Source organism: Oreochromis aureus, linkage group 3 (genome assembly GCF_013358895.1).
Source record: "Oreochromis aureus strain Israel breed Guangdong linkage group 3, ZZ_aureus, whole genome shotgun sequence".
In the NCBI taxonomy this organism is placed as follows: domain Eukaryota; kingdom Metazoa; phylum Chordata; class Actinopteri; order Cichliformes; family Cichlidae; genus Oreochromis; species Oreochromis aureus.
Window position 1 is genome coordinate 79,626,718 of NC_052944.1, and position 15,328 is coordinate 79,642,045.

At 38.6% G+C, this 15,328-nt stretch overlaps 3 long non-coding RNA genes across 4 annotated transcripts; 1 reads left to right on the top strand and 2 right to left on the bottom strand.

Moving 5' to 3' along the window:
* Nucleotides 1-204: 204 nt before the first annotated feature.
* Nucleotides 205-2,616, bottom strand: LOC120439081. Of its 2 annotated transcripts, none has more exons than XR_005612368.1 (3): nt 1,300-2,616; nt 1,013-1,220; nt 205-911 (listed from the first exon to the last, which is right to left on the bottom strand). It is a non-coding gene; the product is annotated as an uncharacterized LOC120439081 (long non-coding RNA). The 2 variants fall into 2 exon arrangements; XR_005612369.1 differs by having other exon boundaries at nt 205-930.
* Nucleotides 2,617-3,724: 1,108 nt separating this feature from the next.
* LOC120437715 lies at nt 3,725-5,370 on the top strand. Its single transcript, XR_005611363.1, has 2 exons — nt 3,725-4,250; nt 4,365-5,370. It is a non-coding gene; the product is annotated as an uncharacterized LOC120437715 (long non-coding RNA).
* A 1,562-nt stretch (nt 5,371-6,932) lies between these two features.
* Nucleotides 6,933-8,548, bottom strand: LOC120437661. Its single transcript, XR_005611326.1, has 3 exons — nt 8,489-8,548; nt 7,704-7,809; nt 6,933-7,257 (listed from the first exon to the last, which is right to left on the bottom strand). It is a non-coding gene; the product is annotated as an uncharacterized LOC120437661 (long non-coding RNA).
* Between the last annotated feature and the right edge of the window lie 6,780 nt (nt 8,549-15,328).

Sequence of the window (15,328 nt, forward strand, 5' to 3'; positions counted from 1 at the left end):
TTCTTTTTCGATAGATTATCTGTAAATACTCATAAATACCTTAATAAACTTATTTAGGAAGTTACAAACCATTTGCTACTTGTTAGTAAAGTATCTTGAGTGAGCCCATCTAAAGTGGGGACCATATATACCTTACAACCTATTTATAGATGTGAAATTTTTTTAAAATACATTGTAACAAAAAATAAATGACAACACACAGGGTAGATACAGAACGCACTGTATTTTTAAGATGCCAATCACAAAAACATCAGAACAATGCTTACAGATTGGACACACAAATGTTGATACAAAAATAAAAACAGTGTCATAAACTATCAGCCAATATTTGAGGTAATACAGAACACGGCTGGATGCAAAGTATATGACCTGTAGCTCTTTACATAAAGTTTTCAAAAAACATTTTCAAAAAGAAAAAAAAATAGCAGTAGCAACATTAACTTTTAGAATTATTTGTATTTTTTGGAAATGTCATATATCAGTCTCCCCAATGTACCATTTTTGTGCTTTTTTGCAAGCCACTCATTCCACTCAGTAACTGTAAGGTGTTCTGACAGTAGTCTATCATTTCTGTTACCCCAGAGTCTCCACATTTCCTCCTTGTAAGACCTCCGGGCTCTCTCCAGATGTTGGGTATGGGCACCTGTACGAGGGTCAACATACCACCTGCTGTGGTTAACAGTATGGTGTTCATACCCTAAATCTGGGAGTACACGATAGGCCTGCCATTCATCACTTATCACTGAGGAACCAATCCGGACATGAAAGGTAATCACAGGAACAAGATGTCTTCGAGATCCTTTCTCCACAAGTCGCAAGATAGGCCTTGTTTTCCCTCGATGTTTTATGCCCAGCATTCCAAAGACCCACTTTCTTCTTTTCCATCCCCCAGCCATTCTTCCTCTCCCATACTGATGCAGAAACAAAAAACTGAACAAAAATGACTAAAAGATACTATGAAAGGTTGATAAATATATAGATGTAATATAAAATTACAGTCACAAAAACGTACCTTTCGTTTGTGACGAAAGTGACTCTCATCGATCACAACAAACTCCCTTCGGCCACCAATCTGCTGACCTGTACGACGTCTCAATCTTTGAACTGCAGCCACACATAACCTTCTTATTTTTTGGGACATTTTACTAAGTGTTGTTGTACTGCCTGCAATGGTGTCATCTATCATGTCGATTTGACGTAATCGCAGATCCTGAGAAAATCTTCAGAGAAAAAAAAAAATCCTTACAAAGAGTAATTTAAATCTATTTCGTTATTTCTTTCTGTAGTGTTTAAGCTCACCTGTAGATAAATTGCATCCAGCGTTGAAGTGAGACTTTAGAACGGCTGAAAAGTGACTTGTGTCTGACGGAGGTTTGTTTGACGTGTTCCACCATGTGCTGCTCCACGACAGATCCTATTTTCAAAATAGTAACATGAAATATGTATGTTTAATTATATGCAATAAGTATTTGTTTAAACTAAACTTAATGTGCACTTGCAGACAAATTTTGTCATTCCTTGTTTTGTTTAACTTTAGCCATCAATTTACCATTGTCTTTTTGTCAAATAAGAAAAATATGATAAAAGGGACTCTGTGTAGTTGTAATGTTAATGACAAGTCTTTAAGGTGATAATCTAACTGACTTCACTTGCTTTAATTTGCCAGACAATTACATGTTATGTTAATCGACTTTAATATACTTAAAATAGGCTACTCATTTTTCTTTTTTATGACAGAGAAATATGTATGCACAAGTCATTGTAAATGAGACCACACACAGGGGCCTAGTGCCCTGTTAATGCTGCTTTTATCCCCCTTGTCCAGGGTGCTCATTGCACCTCTGCATGGACAGAGGAGCGAGGAGGACACGCACTAACATGAGAGGAGGGTAAAGTCTTGTTTAGCAGGGATGGAATATGTTAAAGAGGTTCCCTGTTAGCTCTGTTTTAAGGAGAATTTTAGTGTGAAAACAAATAATACTAATGAATTTTACAGTAAGTGTGTCACTTTGTATGAAGTTGAGTCTAAAAATATAATATGAAAATTAAAATAGATATCTTACCAAGCATATTGGTCTCCGTTGTTCAACCTTTTCTTCAGTTCCATTTTCTGCTGGCAGACTTTTCATTTCATTTTTCTTTTAAGTAGCTTTTTCCTCTGAAGATATTTTATAAGCTTCAGTGGGCCTCTTTTCGAAACCTCCTCGTTAATTAGTTTTTTCAGTCGCGTGAGATTTCCCATTTTTTACCCAGTTTGTTGTTAAGCCAACAGAGGAAACCGCGCTTTTGCTGCTTCCTGCTTCCTACATGACCAATAGGAGACCGCGATGCTGTGACCTCTCACCTGTAGGTCATAATCAAGCTGGAGTAATGGCTTCCTCTGTGAACATGACAAGCCCAGACCGGCATGCGAACCCAGGCAAAAAGGGGGAATAATAACGTGGGCAAGATGGATGTTCGTGTTACCAGTTGTGAGTATATTTTTTTACCTCATTGTATTACCTTATTTCATTGTAAACACCCACCGCCTATTAGCAGGTAGCTTTCGCTAGCTGCTATTAGGCGATTAGCTTAGCTTAGCTTTTAGCTACATTTCAGATTTAGATATCAGCAAAACCGCTGTTCAGTAGAGCTGGGCGATATAAGATTTTTTCATATCACGATATGTTTTTTTCATTTCAGGCGATAACGATATATATCACGATATAAGCCAAATAACTATATTTGTAAGATTTAAATGTGCCGTTGCTCACAAGTAAAATGTGAAATAATTAGCAGCTTGTTTTAATTAAAATATTTATTTCCCATAATAAATTCAACAGGGCAGATGTACTTAAGGAACATGAGACTTCAGTTTCAGATAAATAAAGGCAAATATTGCAAACTACACAAAAGGCAGCCGCTAAAGCGTTTAAGTTTCAAAATTAGAACAAACAAAACAGACCACTAAATTGTCAATTCCACTTAGAAACAAAATATTAATTCTAAAAATAAATCTTAGGTCGTTTTACAGAAGAACAGACAAAATTGACTAACTTTTGTCAATATCAAATAAACTGAGAACTAAAAGGAAATTCTCAATCTCTCCTTGTTGTATAGCTTAGCTTTTCAAACAGTTTTAACAGTTACTTTAGTCTGACAAAAGCCGAATGACTAATTAGCGCTTTCAGTCAGAGATTGAGCATGCACCGCTTTATTGTATTTCCAGACTTGCTTTCGCACAATTTACAGTCTTGCGCTACTCTGTTTTTGTCAGACTTGAAATAGCTGAAATACCTTCACACTACGGAACTTCTGTGGCCCTTCCGTTCGACAAGCTCTCCGGCATTGGAACCATCATCGTTTTTTCTTCGGTAACCTTCGCTCACGCTCTCGGTTGATTTCTCTCTAGTGGGCAAACTCATTTCCTTCATTACCCGGGCTGCACGCCGCAAAAAAACAAATACACATGTGCGCCTTTGGCGCTTGTGCTGTCACGTAACAAGTCACGTGACGTGACGCTGCGGCTGTGATTGGTTCGGCTCTGCGCTACTTAATTTGGATTGGCTGTTCTTTTTTTTTTTTTTCTTTTTTTTTTAGAGGACAAGAGACATGAGGCCTATCGCAATAGTTTAATTTTTCTATCGAGAAAAAGTTATTTCACAATACATATCGTTATCGTTTTATCGCCCAGCTCTACTGTTCAGTTTATTTTATTAGTTGTTTCTTGTGGCTCAAGAATTAAATGAGGATTAGTTACTCTGGGCTGTAACTTAAAATTGTGCTTTCTGTAATTTAGTTTGTCAGTCTTTCTCTAGCTATTTTGCTGCATGTCTATGCAATATAAATTCACAATAAATGCTCTACATTGTACAATCTAATGCACTATTTGAAATACGTTAATATATAATTATAGTCAAATTGGCCAGTTTCTAAATACATAACTAAATATAGTTTGTAATGTTACCATTGTAAGCTATTTATCAATCACTGTAATGCTTTTACTGTTATTTAAATTCTACAAAGTGTACATTGTTATTATTATTATTATTATTGTTGTTGTTGTATTTGTTTTATTAATTTTATTTATAGCCAAGTCTCATTTTGTTTTTAATTTTCTCTAGGTGTGACTGTTGCCCCAACTGCACAGCTGGCAGACAGAAGAAAATCACAAGAGTTGGAGATCTGTAAGATGAGGCTAGAGTGGCAAAAGGATAAGATTGATGAGCTCACCAAAGAAAGAGACTATCTAAAGGAGCAATTAGCAGCATGTAAGTCCACTCTTAAAAACATTACATAGCTTGTCACATACTTCCTCTTGAGCACTTACATAAGCATTCTGTTAGGTAATTTTGTCTGTGTTGTCTTCTTAACTGTTTTACTAGCTCTCTCAAAGGAACCCACAAGTTCTGTCCAGGATTCCAGTGAGGTATTGAGTATATGTTCACTGTCCTCTGATGGGTCTTTTGATGAGAGTTCTAACTCCTCCATGAGCACAACTTCATCAGATGAAGACAGGAAGAAGAGGAAGAAGGGCAAAGCAAAAAAGCACAAGTCAAAGAAACATGACAAAAAACAAAGAACAAGAGGTAAAGTGATTAACTTAACAGTTTGATTTTGCATGCGGTGTGTTACATTACTACACTATTACATTACATTAATGATTATGTTCTCTCAATTGCAGTCCAGAATCCTAAGCAAGTGGTCACCCAGTATAACAAGATTTTGAGGCTGTTCAGAAGAGGAGGCACCATGTCTGCTGCCTTTAAACATCTGGGAGTGGACCGGAAAACGATTGTGGCAACTGCTCCAATTGCTGAGCTATTCATTGTTGCACCTGAGAGGTATAAAGAATTAGAAAAAAACAAGCAGGGACAGAAACGTTCATTGTTTGCTACACAGTGTGCTGCAGCAATCAGTGCAGATCCAGAAACAGAGGAAAAATTCAAAGCATATAAGTCTTCAGGGAAGTTGCTTCTTCTTAAAACAAAGAAAGATTAGATCTTTGTTGTTTTTTTTACATGGTGAAATGTGGTGAGAGTCCACCATTGTTAACAGCTTAAAAAAATACAAGTTATGTATTCCAGTTGATTGGTCAATTGTTTGTTAAAAAAATGACACTTAATTTTTGGTTTGTATGTTTTTTATTATTATTTTACTTTTATAAATTCTGTAGTTTTATTTTAATGATCACACATGTGATACACTTTATGTAAAGAGCTACAGGTCATATACTTTGGATCCAGCCGTGTTCTGTATTACCTCAAATATTGACTGATAGTTTATGACACTGTTTTTATTTTTGTATCAACATTTGTGTGTCCAATCTGTAAGCATTGTTCTGATGTTTTTGTGATTGGCATCTTAAAAATACAGTGCGTTCTGTATCTACCCTGTGTGTTGTCATTTATTTTTTGTTACAATGTATTTTAAAAAAATTTCACATCTATAAATAGGTTGTAAGGTATATATGGTCCCCACTTTAGATGGGCTCACTCAAGATACTTTACTAACAAGTAGCAAATGGTTTGTAACTTCCTAAATAAATTTATTGAGGTATTTATGAGTATTTATAGATAATCTATCGAAAAAGAAGTTGGTCGATAGTGAGTTACAGCTTTGGCAGCCTTTAAGTGACAGTTATAAATGTATTGTAAGACATCTGTTAAGATATAGCAGCTGACTGATGTAACCGATATTCAGTGTTTATAAAAGATCTAGTATGAAACTACTTTGTGTAGTACATGTAGAGTTTATAGTATTATATAGGGTATGTTAACCATCTACTTACCTTTCACCAATGATTTTGTATACCACTGAACATCCTGAAATGACTGGTTTGTAACTGATGCAGAGTAGTGTTTATAAATGATTAATCAATGAGTTTTAGAACATGAAAACATAATTAATACAGTGTTGTACATTAGCTTGTTCATCATGAATAAAGTGTTTAAAGCAGTGCTTGTAAACTATTAACTGATTATGAGAAATACTTTGTAGATGCTGTAGAGATAATTAAGTAGCCATTAACTAATGCTTAACAGATGATTAAGTAATGCTTAATAGTGTGCACTTATCTATGTGCTTTGCTCCACTTCTAAACAAAGTCAGTGTAAGTCAGGGAATTCCTTCAACGATTTTATCCTGAACGTCACCTGAAATAAAGAGCATCTCTGCCAATGTCCAATTAAATTTTACTGTTTACATTACAACACTCAGCTTACTGAGTGAAAATGAGTCTTCATTTTTCCAAACAGTTCATTCAGTATAACTCCATAAGTTTACTGATCAGACTTGTTCCAAACACTCAGGTTAAAATTACAAGATAATAAAATTAAATACATCCTCACAGTAACTGCACTTGTAGAGTTACTTTCTGGTGTGGATCTGTTGGTGTCTTTTCAGGTGATGTGGAGCTTTAAAAGTCTTCTCACACAGGTCACATTTATAAGATCTCTCCTCAGTGTGGCTAAACATGTGTTGTTGTAACTGTCCATCTGTTGCAAACAGTTTCCCACACTGATCACAGCAGTAAACATCATTTCCAGTGTGAAACCGTAGGTGAATATTTCGGTAGTGTTTGTTGCTGAAACTTTTTCCACAAAAGTCGCAGCTGTACGCCTTAATTCCAGAGTGGGTAACTAGATGCCTCTGTAAGTCGCCATTTAGAGCAAAAGCCTTACCACACAATTCACAGCTGTAAGGTTTAACTCCACTGTGGATGAGTTGGTGTGTTTTTAAGTTTCCAGCCCGGTTAAAAGACTTTCCACACAAGTCACAGCTGTAAGGTTTAACTCCACTGTGGATGAGTTGGTGTGCTTTTAAGCTTCCAGCCTGGGTAAAAGACTTTCCACACAACTCACAGCTGTAAGGTTTAACTCCACTGTGGATGAGTTGGTGTGTTTTTAAGTTTTCAGCCTGGGTAAAAGACTTTCCACACAACTCACAGCTGTAAGGTTTAACTCCACTGTGGATGAGTTGGTGTGTTTTTAAACTTCCAGTCCAGGTAAAACCCTTCCCACACTCATCACAGCTGTACGGTTTAACTCCACTGTGGATGAGTTGGTGTGTTTTTAAACTTCCAGTCCGGGTAAAACCCTTCCCACACTCATTACAGCTGTACGGTTTAACTCCACTGTGGATGAGTTGGTGTCTTTTTAGGCTTTGAGCCAGGGTAAAATCCTTCCCACACTCATCACAGCTGTAGGTTTTCTCTCTCTTTCTTCTGTGAGGTTTGTCGGCCTCCTGAAAGCGCTGACTTCTCGCTCCATGTTGGTCCTGCAGTGACAGAGATACAAACAGAGGCAGTGAGTGAAATGCAGTCGTGGAACAAACTGAAACTCCCTCCATCAGTAGAATCAAACATGTCAACAAACACATTGTAGGTGTGTTTACTGCCACCAGAAGGTGGTGGATCACATTACAATGATGTGACACAATGAGAGGTATAATTAAAATGACATTATTGAAAAAATATTGATCAATGAAGAAAATCTTTTACGAAATTGCAAGTTCAACTGATGATATTGTTGTTTCAATGTGTGCTTATAAAATATGATCTTTGTATTTTCTTGTAACTTCTGTCATTTCTGATTTGAATGTAGATTCTGTATATATGGATGAGCCCAGGATGCAAAAGATAAAGCTGCTGTTAACATGTTTTTAAAAACACACCAGCTGTGCACACAGTTTCAGTAATATTGTAACTGTGATACTTTTCTCACCTTTTGTGTTGAAGACATTGTTTCCAATGTAGTGGCTGAGCTGAGTCCAAATGGCTGAAATTGTTCCTCTGTTGCACCAACAGACTCTTCTCCTCCTGTTACTCACCTGGGACACACACACACACACACACACACACACACACAGATATATATACATATACATATATATACACACACACAAATGACAGCATTGCTGTCCAGCATTGTGTTTATCAAAACTCTTTTTACAAATCCTGCTGGAATACGTCAGGTTACAGCTGCAGTCAAAGCGAGATGGAAATAATTAAACAAGCAAGCGAGCGCTCAGCTTCTCCCAGCATGCTGAGCTAATGATTAGTTGGTGTTTTTCTGCAAACAGTCTCTCACTCTTTCAACGTGTTCACAATAAACTGTGAACACACTTCGCCAATTTCACGGATTTTTGATGGTAGCGACCTTTTGGAGACTTTTACTTCCAGGTGAAGAATCAGCCGTTTTTATTTGCGCTGGAAGTAAATAAAATACAGATGCATCTGGAGATCATCCTATGAAGTCCTATTCTAAAGGCTGATTGCCCTCCCCCACACTTGTACCTGTGGCTTCCTGTCCTGGGGGTTGGCTCTTCTCCTGCCCTGCAGACTACTGTATGTATTCTTACCCCCTAGCAACCGCCAGATTATAATGTTGCAGACAATCACAAACTCTACAGTCTGTCTAAATCCACTGTATACCAAGCAATCTATTATTCTCAACAGAGATAAACTCAACATAAACTGAACCCACATTAAAGTTAGCTCGGTGCTTACCTTTAGATGAGCCCACAAACCGAGAGAAACTCCGTGATGAAGCTGGAAGTCTTTCCAAACAGGAAACAGATCAGGGAGCAGACACCCACGTGGTTCACGCTGATCTCAGCTACGATCCAGGAGACAAGGGTGTGCAGATCGATGCAGATATCCCAACGTTGGTAGTGGTATATGTTCCTGTAAGTTCACTACTTTACTCCCGTTTCATGAAAAAGCAGCTCTCTCAGCTCGACTCCTCTCCTGCACACACACTTTCTCCGCCCCCTTTTCCTGGCTCTGTGGCGATTTGTTACTGTGTGGTCACGTGACTCAGCTGCATAACGTAACCACGTGGGGTGTAATTTCGAAATTCGCGCCTATCTCCTTTTCCTAAACTCTTTTTTCTTGGCCTCGATGGAAACGTCATCATGGGAAGGAGATTTGCTAAGGACTCAGGAAAAGAGAGGAGCGATGCTGAGAATTGGAACAGCCTTAGGCTGTATCCCAATTCAGGTTCTGCAGCCTTAACGGTCCACAAGGGCCGCGTACCCAAAGTCTGTGTCCCAATTCAGGGTCTGCACGCTTGAAGTACGCACACTACGCGTACTACGTACGGTGCGTACTACAAGTACGGGAAGTGCGGAAGTGAGAGGCTTGTGAAATGGGACGGTCTAGCCTTCGTCGTGCTGTTCAGGTTGCCTAGCAACCATGATACTAACCGCGAGAAATGTTTCATACAGCTTTGTGTGACAGAAATGAAGGAGAAAAAATGTTTTGCTGGTCATTCATTTTTGTCATGACATCACTTTGATTAGTTGAGACCACAGGACTGTAAAACATGATTGTTGGGCTTCATTTCTGTACTGAACAGTCATTTCAAGATTAGTTAGTAAATAATAATTAGCTAATGTTGTTCATGAGACTAAATTCATCTCACTGTGGTAATGTTAATATAATATGGACAATATTATATGTATTGTCAGATTATATATGTATATGTATATGTATATATATATACATATATATATGAGCTTGAACTCTGGGTCAAAGATTAAAGTTGCAGTTATTTATATTTCCTATCACCTTAAATCTTCACTCAAAGACAAGTATCTCTGACAGTGTATATATAGGTGTATTATATATATAAGAGACAAATATTGTTCGTTTAATATGTTGGCATTACTAAATTTGGCTCAATGCTTATATATATGTGTAAAAAGAAAATGTACGAGCTGTGATAACTGTTTCTGATAGAATGAAGATCAGACTGATATATTAAATATTCCTTTATTGGGTGAGAAAATCAGAGCATGTCATAACTGCTTTAAGTCATACAGAATAGATATCAGAGCCTTAAACAGGCTGACTTCTGCTAAATGGGTCAAACTGGGCAGAAAGTATACAAACACATAACATCCTTATAGAATATGATGTAACACTATAGATCAACTTACCTCAGAATATATAAAGCATATAAACAATTACAGCAACATGATGCAACAAACACAGCAGGACTACTAATCCAAAATACTCAAAGCTTCATAGAACTGAAACAAACATTTATTTTTAGCTCCATTCTGCTGCTGATACATACTTTAGGTTTCTGAATATTAAACTTGTTGCTGCCTTTCATAGTGTGTAACTTTAAGGCTCTGAGTACTTTCTCCCACACTGAAAACACTGGGATGATAACATTATTTGAACATTACCTAATAAGACTGATTCAGGACAGACAATTAGTTATTCTAAACTTTCCTAGCAGTCCTTCACAAACAGGGAACAGTCTGTCTATTCTCTCCATCTGTCAGCTGCTGCTGGCTCTTCCTCCTCCTCTTCCTCACACACTGCTGAGTTTGTCCTGGTGGATCATCAGGGTGCAAAGCCTCACAGATGATGTGCAGCAGTGGGTCCCTCAGTCTGTCCTCACTCTGGACACTTGCAGTTGTCACACATGGAAATCAAATGTGTGATAAGCTGCAGGATTCAAACACAAGTGTAACTTATAAATACATGTTCATACTTTTATTCCACAATCAGAGAGAAAGAAACAGAGAGAGTGCAGGACAGACAGACAGGTGACAGTCTCAGGTGTACACACTGCTACAAAACAGCACAAGAGAAGGAGGATTTAGTGTTTGTGTTATTACGAAAAGTGCTAAACAAGAAGAGTTCCAGATGGTCCAGTGGACACATGTGTGACTCCTGTGATTAAAGCATCTTTCTTTCAGCTTAACGAGTGAACCGTCAGCTCGTTCAAACACACGTTAAAGTCCGTTTGGCTCGACACCACCGAACAGAGGCAGCAATATAACATAGCTAACATTAACAGTGCAGTGAATCCTGCTTGTGCCGTCATATTCAGGACTGCAAACCGAGCAGCATCACTGACTTTCAGCTTGTTGTGTTTGTGGATGACTGACTTTAATTGTCCATAAAATCATCACATTCTCTTTAAGATTAAGGTCGACTATATTTATATTTTGTGAGTGTGTTGTTGGTTAAAGATGCAGTCCCACCACCTCTCTTACCACTTCTAATAGAAAAAGAGAAATTAAAATTTGGTGGGGAGGCCTCAGTGAGAACAACTGGTGCATCCGAGCCCAGCCATGTTTCAGTTAAAAATAAACAGTCAAGTTTATTATCTAAAATTAAATCATTAATAATAAAAAACTTGTTCAACAGAGAGTGGACATTTAAAAGTGTCATACTGATCGAGACTGGTGGATTTTTGACAGTAGAGTTCAATGGAAGTTGACATTTTTGAAGAGGCCGGAGGTTATTAATGTTTTTGGAATTACTGGATTTATGATAATTCTGTTGCTCTCTGTTTGTGATTGTGACGGGTATTGTGTATGTATTATGTTGACTGTGGGAGAGAGAGGTCCGAGTCCAGAGTTTTGTGTATTACTGTTAAAAGTGGAACGTCTTGATTCATTCTCAATCATCCAGGAAAGTAAATCTCCAAAAGTTGAATCTGTTCATCTGGACGTAGCGTTTTGTGGGAGAAACGTTTCGTCACTCATCCAAGTGACTTCTTCAGTCTCAGCTGACTGCAGGTTTCCCCAAACCTTATAAACAGTACATTTGCATAACGACTGAAACCAAAGGAACTGAAGGAACTGAAGGAACAATGGGCTGTGAGGTCAGTTCCTTAATCATAATTATGCAAATTCTCATGACCATTGATCAACAATCACTGACCAAAACCCACTGATCAAAGAACACTGATCAATGGCCATGAGTACCATTCACAGAGAGTTGGGGAATGGCTGCAATCACAGCATTGTAAGATGGCGAAAGATGTACCCTTAGGCCCCCTCCTCGATTCAGAGATGGTCTTTCCCTTTTCACGTAAATGGCCTCCTTGAATCTGCACTCAAACCAGTGTTCTTCCCTGTCCAGGATGTGTACATCCTCATCGTTGAAAGAGTGTCCACTGGCCTGTAGGTGTAAATAGACTGCAGAGTCCTGGCCTGATGAGGTAGCTCTTCTGTGTTGTGCCATCCGCTTCGCCAGAGGTTGTTTGGTTTCCCCGATGTATAAATCCTGGCAATCTGTTTGTGTCGGGGGACCCGATCCTTGGGGTGGACCAGTTTTTGGCGCAGCGTGTTTTGGGGTTTAAAAGCCACAGAGACCCGGTGTTTAGAAAAAATGCGTCTCAACTGTTCCGATACTCCTGACACATATGGGATCACTACAGGTTTTCGCCTGGGCAGCGGTTGTCCTTCTCTCCTCGATCGGCTGGAGCTTTCTTTGACAAAAGTCAAAGCTGGAAAGGCACCTAAAGAAAGCTCCAGCCAATCGAGGAGAGAAGGCTGCTCTTCTTTGTGTACATCAAGATTTACTTTTACAGCCAGGAACTGAGGCTTTGGTTTATGTTACATTGGCTATGAAAAGCGCACATCTCTATAAAAATACCAGGGTTTTTGTGATTATAAGAAATAAAACTACAGTGAATAATTTCAAAACTTTTTTCCATCGTTGATGCAGTATATAAGTGAAGATTCAAATAAAAAAACAAATAAGTCTATTAGGGAAAAAATGTATAAGAAAACATAAAGGTAATGAAAAAATACAATAAGCTGGTTGTGTTGGTGTGTACACCCCAAAACTAATACTTTGCTGAATCACCGATTGATTTAACCACAGCATCCAGTCTTCTTGGGTAAACACCTGCCAACAATTAAAGAGACAGTTACAGTGAATAAATCAAGTGTGCTCTGCTAGTAGGACTTTCCTGACAATTACTCAGCATCAAAGGAGTCTAATTGTTGAAAGGCATCAGTTAATTAAGAGAAGTACTTTCACAGGACTAGATGTAGCATGGAGCACAGTGAGGTCATCAAAAAATAGAAAAAATGTGGGAAAACAATGACATTGCAAAGAACTGGATTTTCCTCCAAAACTGATGAAAGGAGAAGGTGGAAATTGCTTAGGGAGGCTGCCAGGACACTTACAGCAACACTGAAGAAACTGCTGGAATTTCTGGCAAGTACTGCTGTGTACTACATGCAGTGTTGGGCAAGTTACTTTGAAAAAGTAATTAGTTACAGTCACTAGTTACTTCTTCAAAAAAGTAACTGAGTTAGTAACTGAGTTACAAGATTCTAAAAGTAATTAATTACTTGAAAAGTAACTATTGCATTACTTTAAAAATAAAAAACAACTCTGGGATCCACGTTATAATTGCCCAGTTTTAACTACTCTTGATTTTCCCTCCACATTTTCCCTTTAAAAACTATTTACTTTGCCTTGTTGGGTATCATCCTTTTCAGCACAACCTCACATGTCTGAATTTACAGTCATGTTTTCATTTTGACACACTGTATTAACACAATTGATCTAAAATCAGACAAAAAACATAAAATCAGAGTAGAAAATGTGATATTTTTTTTACTGTAACAACCACAAACATGTTAAATTAATCATATTTCATAACTTTAAATGCAAATAAAAAATTGTCAATTTTAAAATCCTATGCACAAGTTTTGCAAACAACAAAGTTATTTGCATCCATTTACCTTTTACCCCTTTTTAAAATAACCATTTCAAACTATTTACAGAACAATCAGCTGTTCTTCAATAAGATGCCACACAAATTATTTGTGCCACTCCCAAAAAATCATTTCTGTCCACTATAAAGGAGAACATCACAGCCTGATACCTGCAGGTCTGACAGCAGCAGGTGTATCACTGCTGTTTCTACCTGGAGACAGCAGTCGCCTCATTGTTCTGACACACAACACAAAACTATCCACAACACTACACACTAACTACACAAGACAACACATTAACTACACACTCCAAACATGCTAAATGTCACAAATCTCTCACATCTCAAAACTCGCTCTCTCTCTCTTTTTCTGTTGTCTTTCTTTCTCTCTCTCTCTCTCGCGGTCACTCCTAAAACAATTTTTTATTTTTTTTGCTCATAAGCAGAGAGTGCTTGCTAGCGCTGTCCAGACAGTAAACGTGACGAAACTATTGAGGGAAAAATGCCGCTTATATATTGTTTATCATGACTCTGGTTTTACGTGGCCTATCAACACAGTTTAAAAACTAGTATGTCACCTTGTTGCTTTGTCTTTAAGTGGTCATGTGATTGGCTGACCACGACTACTTTATTCTTCCTCAGTCAAACAGCAGCACTCGATTGTTTTGCCTCCTTAGCTCCAGGTGTTGTACCAAAAAGTGATCGTGATTGCCATCCGCGGAGCGCGCAGCTGCTTAAAGCTGTAGCGTCCAGATTACTTACAGCTACTTCCGTGCAGCCTGTGGCGTGTCCAGCGGGGTGGCCTGGGGGGGCACAGGCCACCCCCCCAAGCAGACTGGCCACCCCGAAGCTAAAACAATAAAATTCAATAAAATATCAAATGTACGATTATGTTTTCACAGTGAAGCTCAGACATCCGAGGGTAAGTGAATGCAGCATCGGCTTCCGCGCTATGAGCATCATGTTAGCAAAGGTAGGAGAGCCAAGCACGAAAGACAGCACCACAGAAAACAGTTTTTCGGCGAAAGATTGACAGGTTAACATAGCTGGACTGGCCATCGAGCATACCGGGCATTTGCCCAGTGGGCTGATGACTTATTTATTTATTTTTTTTGTAACGGCATGAACAATGAGAGGTGGTGGATTGGCCAGATGCTGGTCGATGTGTAAAAATAACTCAGTTGTTTGGTGGTGGCTATGGCGGAGCTTCCACGGAGGCCAGCAGGTGGATGAGGGAAGGGGAGGCAGGAGGAGAGACCCGAGGCAGCCGCCGGTCGGAGTGTCAGGTGAACTGAACTTCAGGTAAGAAGTTATGACCTGCAGTCTATCCGGGTCAGATATAAACCAAGTTTAGGTGGAGTTTATTTTCGGTATGCTGACTTTTTACAGTCAGTTACAATAACTCTTACTGCGTACTAGCTAGCATGATGGAGTTTCTACACTCCTGGGTGGGTGCCATGATGTTACTGATAGTGAACTTTATTTTATTCATAAGGTTAGTTAGTAGAGTTGCCAACGGCTCCTTAAAAAAATGGAATGGTCCCTCATTCAGAGAAAATATTACACGTTTGGTATTGAGCTGAGAAGAGACGCAGTTTGTCCCGGACTTTAGATATAATGAAAAAAAGACACAAAGCTGGAGTTATTCTGTGTCTTTGCTGCACAGCTGCCTCTTCTTCTCTCATTCTCTCCTCCTCCCTCTCCTGTTGCTACTTCAATCATGAAACTGATCAGTGATAAGCTGATCAGCTTTTCTCTTGTTTATTTATCGCCCACTTTGCGCCAGAAAGAGGAAACCGCCGGATGTCACGCTAAACAGCAGCACGTTTAAGCTTGATCAGCTGTTGTTAGAATTTATTTAATAATAA